The sequence below is a fragment of the Desmodus rotundus genome, chromosome 13, assembly GCF_022682495.2.
Source record: "Desmodus rotundus isolate HL8 chromosome 13, HLdesRot8A.1, whole genome shotgun sequence".
NCBI classification, from domain to species: domain Eukaryota; kingdom Metazoa; phylum Chordata; class Mammalia; order Chiroptera; family Phyllostomidae; genus Desmodus; species Desmodus rotundus.
In genome coordinates, this window is record NC_071399.1 from 47,386,248 (window position 1) to 47,397,212 (window position 10,965).

General features: G+C 39.9%; 1 pseudogene; it reads left to right on the top strand.

The window, feature by feature from the left end:
• Positions 1–5,021: 5,021 nt before the first annotated feature.
• Positions 5,022–5,998, top strand: LOC112311251 (Y-box-binding protein 1 pseudogene; annotated as a pseudogene).
• Positions 5,999–10,965: the final 4,967 nt, after the last annotated feature.

Genomic DNA, 10,965 nt, shown 5'->3' on the forward strand with positions numbered 1-10,965 from the left:
AAGTTTATGTCAACCATTGTTATTAGATGAGCCCCTATTTACAAAAGCTGGTTTCAAAGGGAGAATTCTGAGAGGGATCTTTCTAAAGTCCATGGTCAATATGAAGCACTGATTTTTTACACACAAATTTTGTCATTGTGTTAAGATATTTTGACCTAATAGTTTTGGAAGGCTCTAATATAATTTAACATATCTTGACAATCTGCCTTTGAAATTAGAATTTGTCTTGTACCCACCTGAGAGTGTTAGAATTTTGAGCCATACCAAATGACTAGCTTCTTTTTTTTGTCCTATCACTGAAAAGAAAGATTAATTCCTTGATGTAAATTCTAGAGACTTCCATAGTAATGAGTGCTTCTCTCACAACAAAAGAAATGACTCAATTCCCTACATTTAATAAATTTGTGGAGATTCAGACAAATTGAATGCTGAATTGTTCTTGGTTGGATGGCAGGAAAGTTATTATTAGGTTCAGGATCCAGCCATTGTTTTGAAAGCAAATCTAGTCCTTATCTTTCTTTACCCAATGGCTTGGATTGTGTTCAAGTAAACTGTTACTGATTTTATTTATTTCCCTAATGGTTGCATTCTGCTCTCTCTCAGGAACTCTAATATAAAAGACACATGGAGTTTTCCTCTGTATGTCTATTTATTAAGTATTATTGAGTATAATGAGTCTCTTCAACAGCACCCAACTCTCCAGTCTTCATTCAGATAATCTCCTGGGAGTTGGATCTCAGAGAAACCACTGCAGAATAGAGGTTTACTAATTTGTTGGATAACCTTTTATTTCCTTTCAAGGACAGGTTTGTCTTCCCTGGAACATATAATAGTCCATATGTAATCAATCGAAGTATAATCATATTGTTGTCATTCAAAATGGGACATTCAAATGAGTTCATTCAAACTGACTGGGATAGGAGGACTTCCAATCAAATGGCAGCATAGGTAAACAAAACATGGCTCACACACTCACACAACCACGTCAAAATTACAACTAAATTATAGAACAACCATCACTCAGAACTGCCAGAAATCAAGTTGAATGGAAGTCTAACTATGCAATTAAAGAAACCACATCCGTCCAAACTGGTAGGAGGGGTGGAGAGGTGGAACAGGTTGGTCCCATATCAATGTGTGCTGGATAAAAATTTGAGAGAGGTATCTCAGGAGTGAGGACTCCCAGCCCTACACCAGGCCCCCCAGCTCTGGGTACCAGGGCCAGGAAGATAAGTCCCCATAATTTCTAGCTTCAAAACCAGCAGGGATGGAGTTGGTAGAAAAAACTTCTGGAGTGCCAAGCAGTTCCTTTTAAAGAACCCACACACTAACTTACTTAGACTCACTCCCTCTGAGCTCCAGCACCACAGTAGCAGCTTGAAAGGCATTAGTGGCATACAGGGAGGAACTGAAGTGGCTGGCATCAAGGCAAGAGCTGGGGGACAGCTTTCTTAAAGACAGAAGGGCAGGCAGGGCCACAGAGCTGACAGGCAGATGCCATATCTGAGACTCCATCAACTTGGCTAACACTGTTTTCCTTCCCTGGAGATCTCCTGAGTCTCTGTCCCACTCAACTTAACAGTGGCTTTACCATATGAATGGCTGGTCTTGGCTCAAGCTTCACAACTTCCTAACTCTTTTCAAACAAGCAACAGCTGACTTTAGTGAGTCCCAACCTCCATGGATTTTGCTAAGTGGCTCCAGGCATGGCACTAACAGCAGCCAGTCTAGAGTTACAGCTTAGCTTCACTTGGGAATCTCCAAGCCCAGCACAAGAGGCAGCCACCTCAGATTACTCCATAGCTCAGTCAGGGTGGCCCCAAGAAAAGTATGGGTGGGGGCTGATCTTGGCCTACACCACCCAGGAAACCACAGGGCCTGAACACCCAGTAGACAGTTACAGACCACATCAGAGCACCACCACCTGCCCCTGAATAGCTGATCCTCCATGGAGGGTGGAGGTTGGTGGTCAGTGGTCAGAGCCAACCCTTGAAAATAATTTTCCTGGGTAAGTTCCTCCTGTTGACCTGCCAACAACAACCAAGGCTCAACTACAAAAGGAGGATGTACTCAGCCCACGTGGAGGGTGCATCTTGAGTACCCAGCTTTGGTGATAGGGGAGATTGTGCCACTAGATCCTATAGGGCACCTACTATATTAATCCACTATACCAAGACAGGGAGTCATAGAAGCTCTACATGATACATAGAAAAAACACAGGGAGGCTGCCAAAATGGGAAGACAACAAACATGGCCCAAATGAAAGAACAGATCAAAAATTTTTTTAAAGAGCTAAACAACATAGAGATAAGTAATCTATCAGATACAGAGTTTAAAACACTCATTACAAGGATGCTCAAGGAACTTAGTGAGAACATCAATAGCATAAATAAGATCCAGTCAGAAATGAAGTATTCGCTAATTGAAATAAAGAACAATTTACAGGGAAACAACAGTAGAGTGAATAAGCCAAGAATCAAATCAATGATTTGGAACATAAGGAAGCAAAAAACAACCAATCAGAACAAGAAGAAAAGAGAATCCAAAAAACGAGGATAGTATAAGCTGCTTCTGGAACAACTTCAAGCATTCTAACATTCACATTATAGGGGTTCCAGAAGGAGAAGAAAAAGAGCAAGAAATTGCAAATCTATTTGAAAAAGTAATGAAAGAAAATGTCCCTCATTTGGTGAAGGAAATAGACATGCAAGTCCAGGAAGCACAGAGAGTCTCAAACAAGGTGGATACAAAGAGGCCCACTCTAAGACACATCATAATTAAAACACCAGAAGTTAAAATAAAGAGAGAATCTTAAAAGCAGCAAGAGAAAAGCAGTTAGTTACCTACAGGGGAGTCCCCATAAGACTGTCAGCTGACTTTTCCAAAGAAATGCTACAGGGAACTGGCAAGAAATATTTTAAGCCATGAAAGGCAGGGAACTACAACCAAGATTGCTCTACCCAGCAAAGCTATCATTTAGAATCAAAGAGCAGGTAAAGAGCTTCACAGACAAGAAAAAAACTAAAGGAGTTCATCATCATCAAACCATTACTATATGAAATGTTAAAGGGACTAATTTAAGAAAAGAAGATAAAAACTATGAACAATAAAATGGCAGAAGATACATATCTATCAACAATTGAATCTAAAAAACAAACTAAGCAAACAAGAACAGAGACTGAATCATGGACACAAAGAGTGTTTTGATGATTGCCAGATGGGAGGGGATTGTGGGGGAATGGGTAAAGAGGTGAGGGGATTAAGAAGTATAAATAGGTAGTTATAAAATAGCCATTGGCATGTAAAGGACAGTATAGGAAATGGAGTAGCCAAAGAACTTATACTCGTGGCTCATGAACATGAACAATGGTGTGGGTATTGCCTGAGTGAGTGCAGGGTGCTGGGTGAAGGGGTAAAGAGGGGGAAAATTGGGGCAACTTTAATAGCATAATCAATGAAGTATAATAAAAAAACAAAAATCCTCTAAAAAATGAATGAGATAAGCTCAGAACCTCCATGTATACTGTAGAGGTTGTTCCCTAAGGAGAGTGAGAGCAAATAGAGCCTTTGTGTCAGCTCATAGGAAGGTGACTATTTCTAACTCTCAAAAAGACTGGTTTATGGCGGACTAGAGTAAACTGATTTCAGTACATCACTATACTTGATACTTGACCACCTGGATGAACAGTGTCCCAGCAGCAGGATGCTATAATGATGAGCAGTATTGGGGGAAAAATAAGAAGGTATCAGTGCAGGTAAAAGAAAAAAAAAGGACAGAAAGCTCAGTATCTGAACCTCATACTGATAGATAACTGATATCAGACTGGCTTTGAATTCTAGAGTTGGTGTGACCTAAGGGGCAAGTTACTTACCTCTCTGTAATTTTGTTTCTTCATCTTAAATGAGATGGTATAACCATGGGATAGTGTAACTTAACAAATGGAAGTTCAGCTGTCTGCCACAATGAAAGTCAAACTTGTGAGGGAGGTGCTGATGCAAAAAGAGAGAGATTTTATTCAGGTTCTAGGCAACCTGGGGGGATGGTAGACTCCCATCTCAAAGACCACCTCTTCCCTGCTCAAGCACACCATTCCTTATAGGGAGAAAAGGGCTTCCCCCCACTCCCATATAATTATCTTGCTAGCTTTTGCATACTTGGGCTCAATTCATTCATTTTTTCTAGCTTTTGGCACATTCAGTGTAAGAATCTACTCCTGTCACAACTGGCCAATGAGGGAGACTCCCCAGCATTCTGACTGTCTTAAGACACAGGTGGCAAATACAAGGCCCACAGCCAAATCTTATTTTATCTTGTATCCAGCCTGGTACCTTGTTTCTATCCAGCAGCAGCACCCAGTTCCTTGTCCCTAGTTAAGGAGTAGTTACATTTATACAGTCCTAAACTTACAGTGACTCTTTGAAGGCAACCATGAGGCTGATGTGGCCACCAGTGAAAATGAGTTTGACAGCCCTGGTAAGGTAACAACAGTACTGTGCTCAATAAATGGTAAACAGTAGATAAATGTTAGTTCTAATTATGATTGTCGATCACCTTTCCCAACCCCTAACTGTAATGCTTAGTGTTTACTTACCACCCTATAGGAGCTTATGTGTCTGTAACATTGCATGGAGGAGAGGGAAAAGAGGATGAAGGGAAACCAGAGTGTGGGATAGGATTCAAAGCATTAAGGACTACAAGGAGATTTATTTAATCAGCAACATACACTTAACCAGGAAGATTCTTTTTGACTCAAACTAGATTGATTCAGGTTTTCATTTTATTTATTTTTGCATATGACATCTTGTGATTCTAAATATAGATTTCTCTAAAGGTGATTCCGAGCTTGCTTCTGATCATCGCTGTTTGTGAATTTAAAAAGCAAATGGTAGGGTTTGATCCATATTGGAAGAGGAGAGCAGACCCCAGAGAGCCCAGAGCAGCCTCATGCCAGACTAGTTACCATCACACCCTGAGAGTAGCTGCAGCTGCCACAGCCGGCCCAGTCACCATCACGGCAACCATGAGCAGCGAGGCCAATACCCAGCAGCCACCTGTTTCCATCCCACACAACTCCCCCCCCCCAACTCCCACTGCCCTTACCCTCAGTGCTGTGGACACCAAGCTGGACACCATAGGCAGCAGGGCAGGGAGCAGACAGCTTCAGCCTCACATCCGGGGGACCTGCTGGAGGGGACAAGAAGGTCATCGCAATGAAGGTTTTGGGAATAGTAAAATGGTTCAATATAAGAAATGGATATGGTTTCATCAACAGGAATGACACCAAGGAAGTTGCATTTGTCCACCAGACTGCCATAAAGAAGAATAACCCCAGGAAGTACCTTCACAGTGTAGGAAAATGGAGAGACCGTGGAGTTTGATGTTGAAGGAGAAAAGGATGCAGAGACAGCAAACATTGAAGCCCTGGTGGACCTAACAGTGCAAGGCAGTAAATATGCAGCAGACTGTAACCATTACAGATACTATCCGTGTACTCTGCACAATTACCAGCAGAATTACCAGAATAGTGACAATGGGTTAAAGACTGAGGGATCAGACAATGCTCCCAAAGTCCAGGCCAAACAGTGTTGGCCCTACCGCAGGTAACAGTTCCTACCTTAATATATGCGGAGACCCCATGGGCATCAACCATAGTATTTCAACCCTCCTGTTCAGGGAGAAGTGATGGAGGTGCTGACAACTGGGGTGCAGGAGCACAGGGTCAGCCAGTGAGGCAGAATATCTATGGGGGGGTACAGACCACAATTTTCAGGGGCCTTCCTCACCAAAGACAGCCTAGAGAGGATGGCAATGAAGATAAGAAAAATCAAGATGAGACCCAAGGCCAGCAGCAACCTCAACTTGGTACTGCTGCAACTTCAGTTACCCATGCAGATGCCCAGAAAACCCTAAACCATAAGATGGCAAAGAGACAGAGCAGCCAATCCATCAGGTGAGAATTTGTCTGCTCCTGAGGCTGAATGGGGTCGGGCAGAGTAAATGCTGGGTTACCACGTCTACCATCACCCAGTTTAGTCATCTAGCAAGAAGAAATGAATATGAAATTCCAGCAATAAGAAATGAACAAAAGATTAGAGGTGAAGACCTTAAGTGCTTGCTTTTTGCTCACTGACCAGATGACTAGAACTATCTGCATTATCTATGCAGCATGGGGCTTTTATTATTTTTATCTAAAGACATCTCTTTCTAGTAATGACGAGCACGTTATTTAAAACAATGCCAAGATGGAGGCGTAGGTAGAAACCCTTCACTTCCTTGCACAACCAAAAGGAGGATAAAAACTAATCTAAATTCAGTAAGTGATCAGAAGTGCCAGAAAATCAAACTGCATGGAACTCTGACAACCAAGAAATTAAAGTAAGAGTCAACCAAAACAACCAGAATGGTAAGAACCCATGGCGCCGGCAGGGCTGGTTGAGAAAAACTGTAGTGAGGTGGCGACTGTTTCAGGGCAGGTTGAGAAACCTCCGAGGGCAGTGGACCACGTTGGCGGGGCTGGCTGCAGCAATGTAGCAGACTGCACAGGTGGGGCTGGCTGAAGGAGAAACTGAGATGCAGAGCTCACTGTGAACTATGGCAGGGGTTACTGCAGTGGGAGAAACACCCAGTCTCACAAAAGAGTTCTTGGAAAGTGGGCTAGAGCTGACCAAGTGACCTGCATTGTTCCCTCTCTGGCCCCTACCCCACAGGCAGTGCTGTAGAGAAGCAAGGAGGGCTGCCCAGACCTGGCGAATAGCTAAGGCCCTGCCCCCTTACAATTTAGCAGGTGAGCCAAGACAAAGAAATATGGCCCAAATAGAAGAACAGAGCAAAACTTCAGAAAGAGAGCTAAGTGATGAGGAGATAGCCAACCTATCTGATGGAGAATTTAAAGCCCTGATAATCAAAATACTAAGAGAACTGATTGAGCTTGGTCAAAAAACGAAAGAACAAATGAAAGATAACCAAAGTGAAATAAAGCAAAATATTCAGGGAACCAACAGTGACAGGAAGGAAACTAGGACTCAAAGCAACGATTTGGAACAAAAGGAAGAAATAAACATCCAACTGGATCAGAATGAAGAAACCAGAATCCAAAAAAATGAAGACAGGCTGAGGAATCTCTGGGACAACTTGAAACGTTCCAATATCTGAATTATAAGGGTGCCAGAAGGAGAACAACAGCAAGAAATTGAAAACAAATTTGAACAAATAATGAAGGAAAACTTCCCCAATCTGGCAAAGGTATTAGACTTTTAGGAAGTACAGGAAGGCCAGAGAGTCCCCAAGAAGTTGGACCCAAAGAGGAACACACCAAGGCACATCACCATTAAGTTACCCAAGATTAAAAATACAGAGAGAATCCTAAAAGCATCCCAAGAGAAAAGGAAACAGCTACCTACAAAGAAGTGCCCATAAGGCTATCAGCTGATTTCTCAAAAGAAACCTTGCAGGCAAGAAGGGGCTGGCAAGAAGTATTCAAAGTCATGAAAGGCAAGGACCTACATCCAAGATTACTCTATCCAGCAAAGCTATCATTTAAAATGGAAGGACAGATAAAGTGCTTCCCAGATAAGGTCAAATTAAAGGAGTTCATCATAACCAAGCCCTTATATGAAACGTTAAAGGGAATTATCTAAGAAAAAGATCAAAATACAAACAGTAAAATGACGACAAATTCACAACTATCAACAAATGAACCTAAAAGAAAAGAAAAACAAAAACTAAGCAAACAACTAGAACAGGAACAGAATCAGAGAAATGGACATCACAAACAGGGATTTCAGTGGGGAGGGGGAAGGGAGGAATAGGGGGGAAAATGTACGGGGAAGAAGAAGCATGATTGGTAGGCATAAAATACATGGGGAGAGGTCAAAAATGGTATGGGAAACAGAGAACTCAAAAAAAAACTTATATGTAAAACCCATGGACATGAACTAAGGTGGGGGGGGTAATGCTGGAGGGGTGGGGCATGCAGGGTGGAGGGGGAATACAGGGGGGGAAATTGGGAAAACTGTAATAGCTTAATCAATAAGATATACTTAAAAAATAAAAATAAAACAATAAGCCTAGTTTTTCTCAGTACACGTTTAAAGGTTTTTAAATTGTTTCATATCTGGTCAAGTTGAGATTTTCAAGAACCTCATTTCTAATTTGTAATAAAAGTTTACAACTTGATTTTTTCAAAAAAAAAGTCAACAAACTGCAAGCACCTGTTAATAAAAAATCTTAAATAGTAAAAAATCATAAAAATCAAAGAGCAGGTTTTATTTACCTGTCTAGTTTTGATTATGAGAAATGGTGCTCTGCTTGCATTAAAGGAAGAGCAAATCTCTTGTCCCTTGCAGTCCAGTGTGGTCATCTGGTACTTGTAGCCACTATGGACACCAACATTTAAGTACTCAAGGAGGCAGGACACAAGACACTTTCTGTCCACATTTAAATACAGCATATGTATTTTTTTCTTTTAAACACTTAACTGGAAACTAACCAGCTTTGCAAATAGGAAGTTAGCCTTAGTGGTTTCCAATGAATACTCTCTATGCTATATTTATAATCTATTTAAGCTCTCTAGTAATGGGAAAATTTGAGGCTCATAAAATATGCTTACTTGCTTTGTACAAACTGCCACAATGCCATTCTCAAAGTCTCTGAAAGTCATCTGAAGCAAATGTGTGTAATTTGGTTATTTTTTAAACTTCCTGACTTGAAATACTGTGTAGGAATTCCCTAGTTTTAAGTCAATTTGGGTTTTGTTGTCTGTCTTTCTTTTCTCCCTCCCTCCCTCCCTCCCTCCCTCCCTCCCTCTCTCTCTCTCTCTTTCTCTCTTTCTCTCTTTCTCTCTTTCTCTCTTTCTCTCTTTCTCTTTCTTTCTTTCTTTCTTTCTTTCTTTCTTTCTTTCTTTCTTTCTTTCTTTCTTTCTTTCTTTCTCTCTCTCTCTCTTTCTTTCTCTTTCTTTCTTTCTTTCTTTCTTTCTTTCTTTCTTTCTTTCTTTCTTTCTTTCTTTCTTTCTTTCTTTCTTTCTCTCTCTCTCTCTTTTCCTTCCTTCCTTCCTTCCTTCCTTCCTTCCTTCCTTCCTTCCTTCCTTCCTTCCTTCCTTCCTTCCTTCCTTTTTTTCCTTTCTTTTTTCAATAGCTGCAAGAATGGTAGAAAGAGTGCTGGCCTGGGGGTTGCACCTTGACTGTAGAGCCAGGTCCACTTCTGTGATCTTGGGCACAGTTACATGTCTCTTCTATTCTCAGTTTGTCATATAGATTGGGAGGCTGAACAGTTATCTTTAATAGTGCTGACTTTAGCATTTGTGAGGGCCAGTGTAAAATGAAATCCTGATACTCCTTGTTCAAAATGCAGGAAAAAATTGTTGTTAAAGGTACTGTAACATAACATGTTTTCCTTTCTTTCACAGTCTATCAACTTTCATGGTGTGTTTTATTTGCTATCTACTGTCATTCTAAGTAAAGGAAAATTAAAATTTTAAATTATTAATGTGAATTTTGCTATTCATCTTTATATTGTACAATATCAGCTTTAAATGCAAATGTAAGAGTATTTAATTCATGGGGAGTCACTGTTATACAATTAGAATTTCATAGCTCTCACATGTACATGTATTTCATTCTTAGAATAATGGGAAAACTGTACAAAGTTAACAACTGTTTTCATTTCACTTCTGATATGTGTATATTCTACCAATACTCTCTACCTTCAGTTTACTGATGAGTAAGGAAGGACTGAAAGGCAAAGAGGCTAGGGATTGTTCTCTTTTCCTTTCCTTCTAGATCATCATTTTCAGTGTGAGTAGTAGTCTATAAAGGGAAGTAATGTAAATGAGAAAGGATATAATAGGATTCATTAGTTGTTTCTATTTCTTAGAAGTCCATTACCTTTTTGTGCATGTGTGTTGGAATCATGTTCTGTTTCAAACAGAAAGTGTGGCCTCTTCAGAGCTTTCATTTCCCTCCCACCGCCTACTTAATTGTTGAAGTAACATGCTTGCCTCCACTCACTTTTCTTTAAATTTATTTTTTAAATACTTTTTTGTTTTTCAATTACAATTGCATTCAGTATTATACTAGTTTCAGGTGTACAACATTGTGATTAAACATTACATAGAACTTACCAAGTGATCATCCTGATACATCTAGTACCAATCTGACATCATACATAGATAGTTATCACAACATTATTGACTATATTCCCTATACTGTATTTTACATCCCCATGACTGTTTTTATAACCGGCAATTTGCATATCTTAATCTCTTATCCTTTTCACCCAACCCCCCAATCCTCCTCTCATCTGGCAACCATCAAAATGTTCTTTGTATGTATGAGTTTGTTTATTTTGTTGTTAGATTCCACATTTAAGTGAAATCATATGGTATTTGTCTTTCTCTGTCTGACTTATTTCAGCATAATATCCTCTAAGTCAATCATGTTGTTGCAGATGGCAAGATTTCATTCTTTTTTATGCCTGAGTAGTATTCCATTGTATATATGTGTTGCCTCTTATTTATCCATTTTCTTATTAGATACTTAGGTTGCTTCTGCATTTTGGCTATTGTAAATAATGCTGTAGTGAGCATGGGTGCATATGTCTTTTCAAATTAGTATTTGGAGTTTCTTCAGATAAATACCCAGAAGTGAAATTGCTGAGTTCTTCTTTATTTCTTGCTATAGCCTTTGTTTTAAAGTACATTTTGACTAAGTATTGCTATCCCAGTTTTTAAAAATTTTTTCATTTGCAAGAAATATTTATTTCTATCCCTTTACTTTCAGTCTGCTTATGTCTTTCCACCTGAAGTGGGTCCCTTGTAGGGGGCATATATATGGGTCTGTTTTCTTATCCATTTAGCTGTGTCTTTTGATTGGAACATTTAATGCATTTACATTTAAAGTGATTGTTAACAGGTATGTAGTTATTGTCATTTTATTATTTACATTTTTAATCTTTTTTTCTTCTTCTTA